The sequence below is a fragment of the Gasterosteus aculeatus genome, chromosome 2, assembly GCF_964276395.1.
Source record: "Gasterosteus aculeatus chromosome 2, fGasAcu3.hap1.1, whole genome shotgun sequence".
NCBI classification, from domain to species: Eukaryota; Metazoa; Chordata; class Actinopteri; order Perciformes; family Gasterosteidae; genus Gasterosteus; species Gasterosteus aculeatus.
Genome location: NC_135689.1, coordinates 21,821,964 through 21,832,127, shown reverse-complemented (window position 1 = coordinate 21,832,127; position 10,164 = coordinate 21,821,964). Strand labels below are relative to the sequence as shown.

The 10,164-nt window shown below is 44.7% G+C and overlaps 43 non-coding genes across 43 annotated transcripts; all 43 read right to left on the bottom strand.

The window, feature by feature from the left end:
• Positions 1-106: 106 nt before the first annotated feature.
• Positions 107-225, bottom strand: LOC144397913 (5S ribosomal RNA). Its single transcript, XR_013460060.1, has one exon. It is a non-coding gene; the product is annotated as a 5S ribosomal RNA (ribosomal RNA).
• Positions 226-342: 117 nt separating this feature from the next.
• On the bottom strand, positions 343-461 carry LOC144401312 (5S ribosomal RNA). Its single transcript, XR_013463247.1, has one exon. It is a non-coding gene; the product is annotated as a 5S ribosomal RNA (ribosomal RNA).
• A 116-nt stretch (positions 462-577) lies between these two features.
• Positions 578-696, bottom strand: LOC144398580 (5S ribosomal RNA). The gene has a single exon (XR_013460727.1). It is a non-coding gene; the product is annotated as a 5S ribosomal RNA (ribosomal RNA).
• Positions 697-812: 116 nt separating this feature from the next.
• On the bottom strand, positions 813-931 carry LOC144396989 (5S ribosomal RNA). The gene has a single exon (XR_013459135.1). It is a non-coding gene; the product is annotated as a 5S ribosomal RNA (ribosomal RNA).
• A 116-nt stretch (positions 932-1,047) lies between these two features.
• On the bottom strand, positions 1,048-1,166 carry LOC144402194 (5S ribosomal RNA). Its single transcript, XR_013464129.1, has one exon. It is a non-coding gene; the product is annotated as a 5S ribosomal RNA (ribosomal RNA).
• A 116-nt stretch (positions 1,167-1,282) lies between these two features.
• Positions 1,283-1,401, bottom strand: LOC144397912 (5S ribosomal RNA). Its single transcript, XR_013460059.1, has one exon. It is a non-coding gene; the product is annotated as a 5S ribosomal RNA (ribosomal RNA).
• A 117-nt stretch (positions 1,402-1,518) lies between these two features.
• Positions 1,519-1,637, bottom strand: LOC144401311 (5S ribosomal RNA). The gene has a single exon (XR_013463246.1). It is a non-coding gene; the product is annotated as a 5S ribosomal RNA (ribosomal RNA).
• A 116-nt stretch (positions 1,638-1,753) lies between these two features.
• On the bottom strand, positions 1,754-1,872 carry LOC144398579 (5S ribosomal RNA). Its single transcript, XR_013460726.1, has one exon. It is a non-coding gene; the product is annotated as a 5S ribosomal RNA (ribosomal RNA).
• Positions 1,873-1,988: 116 nt separating this feature from the next.
• On the bottom strand, positions 1,989-2,107 carry LOC144398577 (5S ribosomal RNA). The gene has a single exon (XR_013460724.1). It is a non-coding gene; the product is annotated as a 5S ribosomal RNA (ribosomal RNA).
• Positions 2,108-2,223: 116 nt separating this feature from the next.
• On the bottom strand, positions 2,224-2,342 carry LOC144397910 (5S ribosomal RNA). Its single transcript, XR_013460057.1, has one exon. It is a non-coding gene; the product is annotated as a 5S ribosomal RNA (ribosomal RNA).
• Positions 2,343-2,459: 117 nt separating this feature from the next.
• On the bottom strand, positions 2,460-2,578 carry LOC144401310 (5S ribosomal RNA). Its single transcript, XR_013463245.1, has one exon. It is a non-coding gene; the product is annotated as a 5S ribosomal RNA (ribosomal RNA).
• Positions 2,579-2,694: 116 nt separating this feature from the next.
• On the bottom strand, positions 2,695-2,813 carry LOC144401309 (5S ribosomal RNA). Its single transcript, XR_013463244.1, has one exon. It is a non-coding gene; the product is annotated as a 5S ribosomal RNA (ribosomal RNA).
• A 117-nt stretch (positions 2,814-2,930) lies between these two features.
• Positions 2,931-3,049, bottom strand: LOC144402183 (5S ribosomal RNA). The gene has a single exon (XR_013464118.1). It is a non-coding gene; the product is annotated as a 5S ribosomal RNA (ribosomal RNA).
• Positions 3,050-3,165: 116 nt separating this feature from the next.
• LOC144395499 (5S ribosomal RNA) lies at positions 3,166-3,284 on the bottom strand. The gene has a single exon (XR_013457633.1). It is a non-coding gene; the product is annotated as a 5S ribosomal RNA (ribosomal RNA).
• A 116-nt stretch (positions 3,285-3,400) lies between these two features.
• LOC144395497 (5S ribosomal RNA) lies at positions 3,401-3,519 on the bottom strand. The gene has a single exon (XR_013457631.1). It is a non-coding gene; the product is annotated as a 5S ribosomal RNA (ribosomal RNA).
• Positions 3,520-3,636: 117 nt separating this feature from the next.
• LOC144398289 (5S ribosomal RNA) lies at positions 3,637-3,755 on the bottom strand. The gene has a single exon (XR_013460436.1). It is a non-coding gene; the product is annotated as a 5S ribosomal RNA (ribosomal RNA).
• Positions 3,756-3,871: 116 nt separating this feature from the next.
• Positions 3,872-3,990, bottom strand: LOC144389569 (5S ribosomal RNA). The gene has a single exon (XR_013453700.1). It is a non-coding gene; the product is annotated as a 5S ribosomal RNA (ribosomal RNA).
• Positions 3,991-4,106: 116 nt separating this feature from the next.
• On the bottom strand, positions 4,107-4,225 carry LOC144397909 (5S ribosomal RNA). Its single transcript, XR_013460056.1, has one exon. It is a non-coding gene; the product is annotated as a 5S ribosomal RNA (ribosomal RNA).
• A 117-nt stretch (positions 4,226-4,342) lies between these two features.
• LOC144401308 (5S ribosomal RNA) lies at positions 4,343-4,461 on the bottom strand. The gene has a single exon (XR_013463243.1). It is a non-coding gene; the product is annotated as a 5S ribosomal RNA (ribosomal RNA).
• A 117-nt stretch (positions 4,462-4,578) lies between these two features.
• LOC144401307 (5S ribosomal RNA) lies at positions 4,579-4,697 on the bottom strand. The gene has a single exon (XR_013463242.1). It is a non-coding gene; the product is annotated as a 5S ribosomal RNA (ribosomal RNA).
• Positions 4,698-4,813: 116 nt separating this feature from the next.
• LOC144398576 (5S ribosomal RNA) lies at positions 4,814-4,932 on the bottom strand. The gene has a single exon (XR_013460723.1). It is a non-coding gene; the product is annotated as a 5S ribosomal RNA (ribosomal RNA).
• A 116-nt stretch (positions 4,933-5,048) lies between these two features.
• On the bottom strand, positions 5,049-5,167 carry LOC144401306 (5S ribosomal RNA). The gene has a single exon (XR_013463241.1). It is a non-coding gene; the product is annotated as a 5S ribosomal RNA (ribosomal RNA).
• Positions 5,168-5,283: 116 nt separating this feature from the next.
• Positions 5,284-5,402, bottom strand: LOC144401305 (5S ribosomal RNA). Its single transcript, XR_013463240.1, has one exon. It is a non-coding gene; the product is annotated as a 5S ribosomal RNA (ribosomal RNA).
• A 117-nt stretch (positions 5,403-5,519) lies between these two features.
• LOC144402172 (5S ribosomal RNA) lies at positions 5,520-5,638 on the bottom strand. The gene has a single exon (XR_013464107.1). It is a non-coding gene; the product is annotated as a 5S ribosomal RNA (ribosomal RNA).
• A 116-nt stretch (positions 5,639-5,754) lies between these two features.
• LOC144397908 (5S ribosomal RNA) lies at positions 5,755-5,873 on the bottom strand. Its single transcript, XR_013460055.1, has one exon. It is a non-coding gene; the product is annotated as a 5S ribosomal RNA (ribosomal RNA).
• A 117-nt stretch (positions 5,874-5,990) lies between these two features.
• Positions 5,991-6,109, bottom strand: LOC144401304 (5S ribosomal RNA). The gene has a single exon (XR_013463239.1). It is a non-coding gene; the product is annotated as a 5S ribosomal RNA (ribosomal RNA).
• Positions 6,110-6,225: 116 nt separating this feature from the next.
• LOC144398575 (5S ribosomal RNA) lies at positions 6,226-6,344 on the bottom strand. The gene has a single exon (XR_013460722.1). It is a non-coding gene; the product is annotated as a 5S ribosomal RNA (ribosomal RNA).
• A 116-nt stretch (positions 6,345-6,460) lies between these two features.
• Positions 6,461-6,579, bottom strand: LOC144396988 (5S ribosomal RNA). The gene has a single exon (XR_013459134.1). It is a non-coding gene; the product is annotated as a 5S ribosomal RNA (ribosomal RNA).
• Positions 6,580-6,695: 116 nt separating this feature from the next.
• LOC144401303 (5S ribosomal RNA) lies at positions 6,696-6,814 on the bottom strand. Its single transcript, XR_013463238.1, has one exon. It is a non-coding gene; the product is annotated as a 5S ribosomal RNA (ribosomal RNA).
• Positions 6,815-6,931: 117 nt separating this feature from the next.
• Positions 6,932-7,050, bottom strand: LOC144402161 (5S ribosomal RNA). Its single transcript, XR_013464096.1, has one exon. It is a non-coding gene; the product is annotated as a 5S ribosomal RNA (ribosomal RNA).
• Positions 7,051-7,166: 116 nt separating this feature from the next.
• Positions 7,167-7,285, bottom strand: LOC144389568 (5S ribosomal RNA). The gene has a single exon (XR_013453699.1). It is a non-coding gene; the product is annotated as a 5S ribosomal RNA (ribosomal RNA).
• Positions 7,286-7,401: 116 nt separating this feature from the next.
• On the bottom strand, positions 7,402-7,520 carry LOC144395496 (5S ribosomal RNA). The gene has a single exon (XR_013457630.1). It is a non-coding gene; the product is annotated as a 5S ribosomal RNA (ribosomal RNA).
• A 117-nt stretch (positions 7,521-7,637) lies between these two features.
• Positions 7,638-7,756, bottom strand: LOC144401301 (5S ribosomal RNA). The gene has a single exon (XR_013463236.1). It is a non-coding gene; the product is annotated as a 5S ribosomal RNA (ribosomal RNA).
• Positions 7,757-7,872: 116 nt separating this feature from the next.
• LOC144395495 (5S ribosomal RNA) lies at positions 7,873-7,991 on the bottom strand. The gene has a single exon (XR_013457629.1). It is a non-coding gene; the product is annotated as a 5S ribosomal RNA (ribosomal RNA).
• A 116-nt stretch (positions 7,992-8,107) lies between these two features.
• Positions 8,108-8,226, bottom strand: LOC144399021 (5S ribosomal RNA). Its single transcript, XR_013461166.1, has one exon. It is a non-coding gene; the product is annotated as a 5S ribosomal RNA (ribosomal RNA).
• Positions 8,227-8,343: 117 nt separating this feature from the next.
• LOC144398288 (5S ribosomal RNA) lies at positions 8,344-8,462 on the bottom strand. The gene has a single exon (XR_013460435.1). It is a non-coding gene; the product is annotated as a 5S ribosomal RNA (ribosomal RNA).
• A 116-nt stretch (positions 8,463-8,578) lies between these two features.
• Positions 8,579-8,697, bottom strand: LOC144389566 (5S ribosomal RNA). Its single transcript, XR_013453698.1, has one exon. It is a non-coding gene; the product is annotated as a 5S ribosomal RNA (ribosomal RNA).
• Positions 8,698-8,813: 116 nt separating this feature from the next.
• On the bottom strand, positions 8,814-8,932 carry LOC144397907 (5S ribosomal RNA). The gene has a single exon (XR_013460054.1). It is a non-coding gene; the product is annotated as a 5S ribosomal RNA (ribosomal RNA).
• Positions 8,933-9,049: 117 nt separating this feature from the next.
• Positions 9,050-9,168, bottom strand: LOC144401300 (5S ribosomal RNA). Its single transcript, XR_013463235.1, has one exon. It is a non-coding gene; the product is annotated as a 5S ribosomal RNA (ribosomal RNA).
• Positions 9,169-9,284: 116 nt separating this feature from the next.
• Positions 9,285-9,403, bottom strand: LOC144397906 (5S ribosomal RNA). The gene has a single exon (XR_013460053.1). It is a non-coding gene; the product is annotated as a 5S ribosomal RNA (ribosomal RNA).
• A 117-nt stretch (positions 9,404-9,520) lies between these two features.
• Positions 9,521-9,639, bottom strand: LOC144401299 (5S ribosomal RNA). Its single transcript, XR_013463234.1, has one exon. It is a non-coding gene; the product is annotated as a 5S ribosomal RNA (ribosomal RNA).
• A 117-nt stretch (positions 9,640-9,756) lies between these two features.
• LOC144401298 (5S ribosomal RNA) lies at positions 9,757-9,875 on the bottom strand. The gene has a single exon (XR_013463233.1). It is a non-coding gene; the product is annotated as a 5S ribosomal RNA (ribosomal RNA).
• A 116-nt stretch (positions 9,876-9,991) lies between these two features.
• LOC144398574 (5S ribosomal RNA) lies at positions 9,992-10,110 on the bottom strand. Its single transcript, XR_013460721.1, has one exon. It is a non-coding gene; the product is annotated as a 5S ribosomal RNA (ribosomal RNA).
• Between the last annotated feature and the right edge of the window lie 54 nt (positions 10,111-10,164).

Sequence of the window (10,164 nt, the reverse complement as noted above, 5' to 3'; positions counted from 1 at the left end):
CCTCTACCTAATCTTTTAAAATGTGTCAAAGGTTTTGTAGTTTTGACAATGAAATGGAGTCACTTTCTAAGGCCTTCTCTGTGTGTTTTACAGATCGAAATGAAAAAGCTTACAGCACCTGGGATTCCCAGGCGGTCTTCCATCCAAGTACTAACCAGGCCCTACTCTGCTTAGCTTCTGAGATCAGACGAGATCAGGCAGAGCCAGAGAGGTATGGCCGTAAGCAACTGTATGTCCTCTTCCTAATCTTTTAAAATGTGTCTATGGTTTTGGAGTTTTGATAATGAAAAAGGAGTCACTTTCTAAGGCCTTCTCGATTTCTTCCAGAGAGAGAAATGAAAAAGCTTACGGCACCTGGGATTCCCAGGCGGTCTTCCATCCAAGTACTAACCAGGCCCTACTCTGCTTAGCTTCTGAGATCAGACGAGATCAGGCGGAGCCAGAGAGGTATGGCCGTAAGCAACTGTATGTCCTCTACCTAATCTTTTAAAATGTGTCAAAGGTTTTGTAGTTTTGACAATTAAATGGAGTCACTTTCTAAGGCCTTCTCTGTGTCTTTTACAGATCGAAATGAAAAAGCGTACAGCACCTGGGATTCCCAGGCGGTCTTCCATCCAAGTACTAACCAGGCCCTACTCTGCTTAGCTTCTGAGATCAGACGAGATCAGGCGGAGCCAGAGAGGTATGGCCGTAAGCAACTGTATGTCCTCTAACAAATCTTTTAAAATGTGTCAAAGGTTTTGTAGTTTTGACAATTAAATGGAGTCACTTTCTAAGGCCTTCTCTGTGTCTTTTACAGATAGAATTGAAAAAGCTTACGGCACCTGGGATTCCCAGGCGGTCTTCCATCCAAGTACTAACCAGGCCCTACTCTGCTTAGCTTCTGAGGTCAGACGAGATCAGGCGGAGCCAGAGAGGTATGGCCGTAAGCAACTGTATGTCCTCTTCCTAATCTTTTAAAACGTGTCAAAGGTTTTGTAGTTTTGACAATGAAATGGAGTCACTTTCTAAGGCCTTCTCTGTGTCTTTTACAGATAGAAATGAAAAAGCTTACGGCACCTGGGATTCCCAGGCGGTCTTCCATCCAAGTACTAACCAGGCCCTACTCTGCTTAGCTTCTGAGATCTGACGAGATCAGGCGGAGCCAGAGAGGTATGGCCGTAAGCAACTGCATGTCCTCTTCCTAATCTTTTAAAATGTGTCAAAGGTTTTGTAGTTTTGACAATGAAATGGAGTCACTTTCTGAGGCCTTCTCTGTGTGTTTTACAGATCGAAATGAAAAAGCTTACAGCACCTGGGATTCCCAGGCGGTCTTCCATCCAAGTACTAACCAGGCCCTACTCTGCTTAGCTTCTGAGATCAGACGAGATCAGGCAGAGCCAGAGAGGTATGGCCGTAAGCAACTGTATGTCCTCTTCCTAATCTTTTAAAATGTGTCTATGGTTTTGGAGTTTTGATAATGAAAAAGGAGTCACTTTCTAAGGCCTTCTCGATTTCTTCCAGAGAGAGAAATGAAAAAGCTTACGGCACCTGGGATTCCCAGGCGGTCTTCCATCCAAGTACTAACCAGGCCCTACTCTGCTTAGCTTCTGAGATCAGACGAGATCAGGCGGAGCCAGAGAGGTATGGCCGTAAGCAACTGTATGTCCTCTACCTAATCTTTTAAAATGTGTCAAAGGTTTTGTAGTTTTGACAATTAAATGGAGTCACTTTCTAAGGCCTTCTCTGTGTCTTTTACAGATCGAAATGAAAAAGCGTACAGCACCTGGGATTCCCAGGCGGTCTTCCATCCAAGTACTAACCAGGCCCTACTCTGCTTAGCTTCTGAGATCAGACGAGATCAGGCGGAGCCAGAGAGGTATGGCCGTAAGCAACTGTATGTCCTCTACCTAATCTTTTAAAATGTGTCAAAGGTTTTGTAGTTTTGACAATTAAATGGAGTCACTTTCTAAGGCCTTCTCTGTGTCTTTTACAGATCGAAATGAAAAAGCGTACAGCACCTGGGATTCCCAGGCGGTCTTCCATCCAAGTACTAACCAGGCCCTACTCTGCTTAGCTTCTGAGATCAGACGAGATCAGGCGGAGCCAGAGAGGTATGGCCGTAAGCAACTGTATGTCCTCTACCTAATCTTTTAAAATGTGTCAAAGGTTTTGTAGTTTTGACAATGAAATGGAGTCACTTTCTAAGGCCTTCTCTGTGTGTTTTACAGATCGAAATGAAAAAGCTTACAGCACCTGGGATTCCCAGGCGGTCTTCCATCCAAGTACTAACCAGGCCCTACTCTGCTTAGCTTCTGAGATCAGACGAGATCAGGCAGAGCCAGAGAGGTATGGCCGTAAGCAACTGTATGTCCTCTTCCTAATCTTTTAAAATGTGTCTATGGTTTTGGAGTTTTGATAATGAAAAAGGAGTCACTTTCTAAGGCCTTCTCGATTTCTTCCAGAGAGAGAAATGAAAAAGCTTACGGCACCTGGGATTCCCAGGCGGTCTTCCATCCAAGTACTAACCAGGCCCTACTCTGCTTAGCTTCTGAGATCAGACGAGATCAGGCGGAGCCAGAGAGGTATGGCCGTAAGCAACTGTATGTCCTCTACCTAATCTTTTAAAATGTGTCAAAGGTTTTGTAGTTTTGACAATTAAATGGAGTCACTTTCTAAGGCCTTCTCTGTGTCTTTTACAGATAGAATTGAAAAAGCTTACGGCACCTGGGATTCCCAGGCGGTCTTCCATCCAAGTACTAACCAGGCCCTACTCTGCTTAGCTTCTGAGATCAGACGAGATCAGGCGGAGCCAGAGAGGTATGGCCGTAAGCAACTGTATGTCCTCTTCCTAATCTTTTAAAATGTGTCAAAGGTTTTGGAGTTTTGATAATGAAAAAGGAGTCACTTTCTAATGCCTTCTCGATTTCTTCCAGAGAGAGAAATGAAAAAGCTTACGGCACCTGGGATTCCCAGGCGGTCTTCCATCCAAGTACTAACCAGGCCCTACTCTGCTTAGCTTCTGAGATCTGACGAGATCAGGCGGAGCCAGAGAGGTATGGCCGTAAGCAACTGCATGTCCTCTTCCTAATCTTTTAAAATGTGTCAAAGGTTTTGTAGTTTTGACAATGAAATGGAGTCACTTTCTAAGGCCTTCTCTGTGTCTTTTACAGATCGAAATGAAAAAGCTTACAGCACCTGGGATTCCCAGGCGGTCTTCCATCCAAGTACTAACCAGGCCCTACTCTGCTTAGCTTCTGAGATCAGACGAGATCAGGCGGAGCCAGAGAGGTATGGCCGTAAGCAACTGTATGTCCTCTTCCTAATCTTTTAAAATGTGTCAAAGGTTTTGTAGTTTTGACAAAGAAATGGAGTCACTTTCTAAGTTCTTCTCTGTGTCTTTTACAGATCGAAATAAAAAAGCTTACAGCACCTGGGATTCCCAGGCGGTCTTCCATCCAAGTACTAACCAGGCCCTACTCTGCTTAGCTTCTGAGATCAGACGAGATCAGGCGGAGCCAGAGAGGTATGGCCGTAAGCAACTGTATGTCCTCTTCCTAATCTTTTAAAGTGTGTCAAAGGTTTTGGAGTTTTGATAATGAAAAAGGAGTCACTTTCTAATGCCTTCTCGATTTCTTCCAGAGAGAGAAATGAAAAATCTTACGGCACCTGGGATTCCCAGGCGGTCTTCCATCCAAGTACTAACCAGGCCCTACTCTGCTTAGCTTCTGAGATCTGACGAGATCAGGCGGAGCCAGAGAGGTATGGCCGTAAGCAACTGTATGTCCTCTACCTAATCTTTTAAAATGTGTCAAAGGTTTTGTAGTTTTGACAATTAAATGGAGTCACTTTCTAAGGCCTTCTCTGTGTCTTTTACAGATCGAAATGAAAAAGCTTACAGCACCTGGGATTCCCAGGCGGTCTTCCATCCAAGTACTAACCAGGCCCTACTCTGCTTAGCTTCTGAGATCTGACGAGATCAGGCGGAGCCAGAGAGGTATGGCCGTAAGCAACTGTATGTCCTCTTCCTAATCTTTTAAAATGTGTCAAAGGTTTTGTAGTTTTGACAATGAAATGGAGTCACTTTCTAAGGCCTTCTCTGTGTCTTTTACAGATCGAAATGAAAAAGCTTACAGCACCTGGGATTCCCAGGCGGTCTTCCATCCAAGTACTAACCAGGCCCTACTCTGCTTAGCTTCTGAGATCAGACGAGATCAGGCAGAGCCAGAGAGGTATGGCCGTAAGCAACTGTATGTCCTCTTCCTAATCTTTTAAAATGTGTCTATGGTTTTGGAGTTTTGATAATGAAAAAGGAGTCACTTTCTAAGGCCTTCTCGATTTCTTCCAGAGAGAGAAATGAAAAAGCTTACGGCACCTGGGATTCCCAGGCGGTCTTCCATCCAAGTACTAACCAGGCCCTACTCTGCTTAGCTTCTGAGATCAGACGAGATCAGGCGGAGCCAGAGAGGTATGGCCGTAAGCAACTGTATGTCCTCTTCCTAATCTTTTAAAATGTGTCAAAGGTTTTGGAGTTTTGATAATGAAAAAGGAGTCACTTTCTAAGGCCTTCTCGATTTCTTCCAGAGAGAGAAATGAAAAAGCTTACGGCACCTGGGATTCCCAGGCGGTCTTCCATCCAAGTACTAACCAGGCCCTACTCTGCTTAGCTTCTGAGATCAGACGAGATCAGGCGGAGCCAGAGAGGTATGGCCGTAAGCAACTGTATGTCCTCTACCTAATCTTTTAAAATGTGTCAAAGGTTTTGTAGTTTTGACAATTAAATGGAGTCACTTTCTAAGGCCTTCTCTGTGTCTTTTACAGATCGAAATGAAAAAGCGTACAGCACCTGGGATTCCCAGGCGGTCTTCCATCCAAGTACTAACCAGGCCCTACTCTGCTTAGCTTCTGAGATCAGACGAGATCAGGCGGAGCCAGAGAGGTATGGCCGTAAGCAACTGTATGTCCTCTACCTAATCTTTTAAAATGTGTCAAAGGTTTTGTAGTTTTGACAATTAAATGGAGTCACTTTCTAAGGCCTTCTCTGTGTCTTTTACAGATAGAATTGAAAAAGCTTACGGCACCTGGGATTCCCAGGCGGTCTTCCATCCAAGTACTAACCAGGCCCTACTCTGCTTAGCTTCTGAGATCAGACGAGATCAGGCGGAGCCAGAGAGGTATGGCCGTAAGCAACTGTATGTCCTCTTCCTAATCTTTTAAAACGTGTCAAAGGTTTTGTAGTTTTGACAATGAAATGGAGTCACTTTCTAAGGCCTTCTCTGTGTCTTTTACAGATAGAAATGAAAAAGCTTACGGCACCTGGGATTCCCAGGCGGTCTTCCATCCAAGTACTAACCAGGCCCTACTCTGCTTAGCTTCTGAGATCAGACGAGATCAGGCGGAGCCAGAGAGGTATGGCCGTAAGCAACTGTATGTCCTCTTCCTAATCTTTTAAAATGTGTCAAAGGTTTTGGAGTTTTGATAATGAAAAAGGAGTCACTTTCTAATGCCTTCTCGATTTCTTCCAGAGAGAGAAATGAAAAAGCTTACGGCACCTGGGATTCCCAGGCGGTCTTCCATCCAAGTACTAACCAGGCCCTACTCTGCTTAGCTTCTGAGATCTGACGAGATCAGGCGGAGCCAGAGAGGTATGGCCGTAAGCAACTGCATGTCCTCTTCCTAATCTTTTAAAATGTGTCAAAGGTTTTGTAGTTTTGACAATGAAATGGAGTCACTTTCTAAGGCCTTCTCTGTGTGTTTTACAGATCGAAATGAAAAAGCTTACAGCACCTGGGATTCCCAGGCGGTCTTCCATCCAAGTACTAACCAGGCCCTACTCTGCTTAGCTTCTGAGATCAGACGAGATCAGGCAGAGCCAGAGAGGTATGGCCGTAAGCAACTGTATGTCCTCTTCCTAATCTTTTAAAATGTGTCTATGGTTTTGGAGTTTTGATAATGAAAAAGGAGTCACTTTCTAAGGCCTTCTCGATTTCTTCCAGAGAGAGAAATGAAAAAGCTTACGGCACCTGGGATTCCCAGGCGGTCTTCCATCCAAGTACTAACCAGGCCCTACTCTGCTTAGCTTCTGAGATCAGACGAGATCAGGCGGAGCCAGAGAGGTATGGCCGTAAGCAACTGTATGTCCTCTACCTAATCTTTTAAAATGTGTCAAAGGTTTTGTAGTTTTGACAATTAAATGGAGTCACTTTCTAAGGCCTTCTCTGTGTCTTTTACAGATCGAAATGAAAAAGCGTACAGCACCTGGGATTCCCAGGCGGTCTTCCATCCAAGTACTAACCAGGCCCTACTCTGCTTAGCTTCTGAGATCAGACGAGATCAGGCGGAGCCAGAGAGGTATGGCCGTAAGCAACTGTATGTCCTCTTCCTAATATTTTAAAATGTGTCAAAGGTTTTGGAGTTTTGACAATTAAATGGAGTCACTTTCTAAGGCCTTCTCTGTGTCTTTTACAGATAGAATTGAAAAAGCTTACGGCACCTGGGATTCCCAGGCGGTCTTCCATCCAAGTACTAACCAGGCCCTACTCTGCTTAGCTTCTGAGGTCAGACGAGATCAGGCGGAGCCAGAGAGGTATGGCCGTAAGCAACTGTATGTCCTCTTCCTAATCTTTTAAAACGTGTCAAAGGTTTTGTAGTTTTGACAATGAAATGGAGTCACTTTCTAAGGCCTTCTCTGTGTCTTTTACAGATAGAAATGAAAAAGCTTACGGCACCTGGGATTCCCAGGCGGTCTTCCATCCAAGTACTAACCAGGCCCTACTCTGCTTAGCTTCTGAGATCAGACGAGATCAGGCGGAGCCAGAGAGGTATGGCCGTAAGCAACTGTATGTCCTCTTCCTAATCTTTTAAAATGTGTCAAAGGTTTTGGAGTTTTGATAATGAAAAAGGAGTCACTTTCTAATGCCTTCTCGATTTCTTCCAGAGAGAGAAATGAAAAAGCTTACGGCACCTGGGATTCCCAGGCGGTCTTCCATCCAAGTACTAACCAGGCCCTACTCTGCTTAGCTTCTGAGATCTGACGAGATCAGGCGGAGCCAGAGAGGTATGGCCGTAAGCAACTGCATGTCCTCTTCCTAATCTTTTAAAATGTGTCAAAGGTTTTGTAGTTTTGACAATGAAATGGAGTCACTTTCTAAGGCCTTCTCTGTGTCTTTTACAGATCGAAATGAAAAAGCTTACAGCACCTGGGATTCCCAGGCGGTCTTCCATCCAAGTACTAACCAGGCCCTACTCTGCTTAGCTTCTGAGATCTGACGAGATCAGGCGGAGCCAGAGAGGTATGGCCGTAAGCAACTGTATGTCCTCTTCCTAATCTTTTAAAATGTGTCAAAGGTTTTGTAGTTTTGACAATGAAATGGAGTCACTTTCTAAGGCCTTCTCAGTGTCTTTTACAGATCGAAATGAAAAAGCTTACAGCACCTGGGATTCCCAGGCGGTCTTCCATCCAAGTACTAACCAGGCCCTACTCTGCTTAGCTTCTGAGATCAGACGAGATCAGGCGGAGCCAGAGAGGTATGGCCGTAAGCAACTGTATGTCCTCTTCCTAATCTTTTAAAATGTGTCAAAGGTTTTGGAGTTTTGATAATGAAAAAGGAGTCACTTTCTAATGCCTTCTCGATTTCTTCCAGAGAGAGAAATGAAAAAGCTTACGGCACCTGGGATTCCCAGGCGGTCTTCCATCCAAGTACTAACCAGGCCCTACTCTGCTTAGCTTCTGAGATCAGACGAGATCAGGCGGAGCCAGAGAGGTATGGCCGTAAGCAACTGTATGTCCTCTTCCTAATCTTTTAAAATGTGTCAAAGGTTTTGTAGTTTTGACAATGAAATGGAGTCACTTTCTAAGGCCTTCTCTGTGTCTTTTACAGATCGAAATGAAAAAGCTTACAGCACCTGGGATTCCCAGGCGGTCTTCCATCCAAGTACTAACCAGGCCCTACTCTGCTTAGCTTCTGAGATCAGACGAGATCAGGCGGAGCCAGAGAGGTATGGCCGTAAGCAACTGTATGTCCTCTTCCTAATCTTTTAAAATGTGTCAAAGGTTTTGTAGTTTTGACAAAGAAATGGAGTCACTTTCTAAGTTCTTCTCTGTGTCTTTTACAGATCGAAATAAAAAAGCTTACAGCACCTGGGATTCCCAGGCGGTCTTCCATCCAAGTACTAACCAGGGCCTACTCTGCTTAGCTTCTGAGATCAGACGAGATCAGGCGGAGCCAGAGAGGTATGGCCGTAAGCAACTGTATGTCCTCTTCCTAATCTTTTAAAGTGTGTCAAAGGTTTTGGAGTTTTGATAATGAAAAAGGAGTCACTTTCTAATGCCTTCTCGATTTCTTCCAGAGAGAGAAATGAAAAATCTTACGGCACCTGGGATTCCCAGGCGGTCTTCCATCCAAGTACTAACCAGGCCCTACTCTGCTTAGCTTCTGAGATCTGACGAGATCAGGCGGAGCCAGAGAGGTATGGCCGTAAGCAACTGTATGTCCTCTACCTAATCTTTTAAAATGTGTCAAAGGTTTTGTAGTTTTGACAATTAAATGGAGTCACTTTCTAAGGCCTTCTCTGTGTCTTTTACAGATCGAAATGAAAAAGCTTACAGCACCTGGGATTCCCAGGCGGTCTTCCATCCAAGTACTAACCAGGCCCTACTCTGCTTAGCTTCTGAGATCTGACGAGATCAGGCGGAGCCAGAGAGGTATGGCCGTAAGCAACTGTATGTCCTCTTCCTAATCTTTTAAAATGTGTCAAAGGTTTTGTAGTTTTGACAATGAAATGGAGTCACTTTCTAAGGCCTTCTCTGTGTCTTTTACAGATCGAAATGAAAAAGCTTACAGCACCTGGGATTCCCAGGCGGTCTTCCATCCAAGTACTAACCAGGCCCTACTCTGCTTAGCTTCTGAGATCAGACGAGATCAGGCAGAGCCAGAGAGGTATGGCCGTAAGCAACTGTATGTCCTCTTCCTAATCTTTTAAAATGTGTCTATGGTTTTGGAGTTTTGATAATGAAAAAGGAGTCACTTTCTAAGGCCTTCTCGATTTCTTCCAGAGAGAGAAATGAAAAAGCTTACGGCACCTGGGATTCCCAGGCGGTCTTCCATCCAAGTACTAACCAGGCCCTACTCTGCTTAGCTTCTGAGATCAGACGAGATCAGGCGGAGCCAGAGAGGTATGGCCGTAAGCAACTGTATGTCCTCTTCCTAATCTTTTAAAATGTGTCAAAGGTTTTGGAGTTTTGATAATGAAATGGAGTCACTTTCTAAGGCCTTCTCTGTGTCTTTTACAGATCGAAATGAAAAAGCTTACAGCACCTGGGATTCCCAGGCGGTCTTCCATCCAAGTACTAACCAGGCCCTACTCTGCTTAGCTTCTGAGATCAGACGAGATCAGGCAGAGCCAGAGAGGTATGGCCGTAAGCAACTGTATGTCCTCTTCCTAATCTTTTAAAATGTGTCTATGGTTTTGGAGTTTTGATAATGAAAAAGGAGTCACTTTCTAAGGCCTTCTCGATTTCTTCCAGAGAGAGAAATGAAAAAGCTTACGGCACCTGGGATTCCCAGGCGGTCTTCCATCCAAGTACTAACCAGGCCCTACTCTGCTTAGCTTCTGAGATCAGACGAGATCAGGCGGAGCCAGAGAGGTATGGCCGTAAGCAACTGTATGTCCTCTTCCTAATCTTTTAAAATGTGTCAAAGGTTTTGGAGTTTTGATAATGAAAAAGGAGTCACTTTCTAAGGCCTTCTCGATTTCTTCCAGAGAGAGAAATGAAAAAGCTTACGGCACCTGGGATTCCCAGGCGGTCTTCCATCCAAGTACTAACCAGGCCCTACTCTGCTTAGCTTCTGAGATCAGACGAGATCAGGCGGAGCCAGAGAGGTATGGCCGTAAGCAACTGTATGTCCTCTACCTAATCTTTTAAAATGTGTCAAAGGTTTTGTAGTTTTGACAATTAAATGGAGTCACTTTCTAAGGCCTTCTCTGTGTCTTTTACAGATCGAAATGAAAAAGCGTACAGCACCTGGGATTCCCAGGCGGTCTTCCATCCAAGTACTAACCAGGCCCTACTCTGCTTAGCTTCTGAGATCAGACGAGATCAGGCGGAGCCAGAGAGGTATGGCCGTAAGCAAATGTATGTCCTCTACCTAATCTTTTAAAATGTGTCAAAGGTTTTGTAGTTTT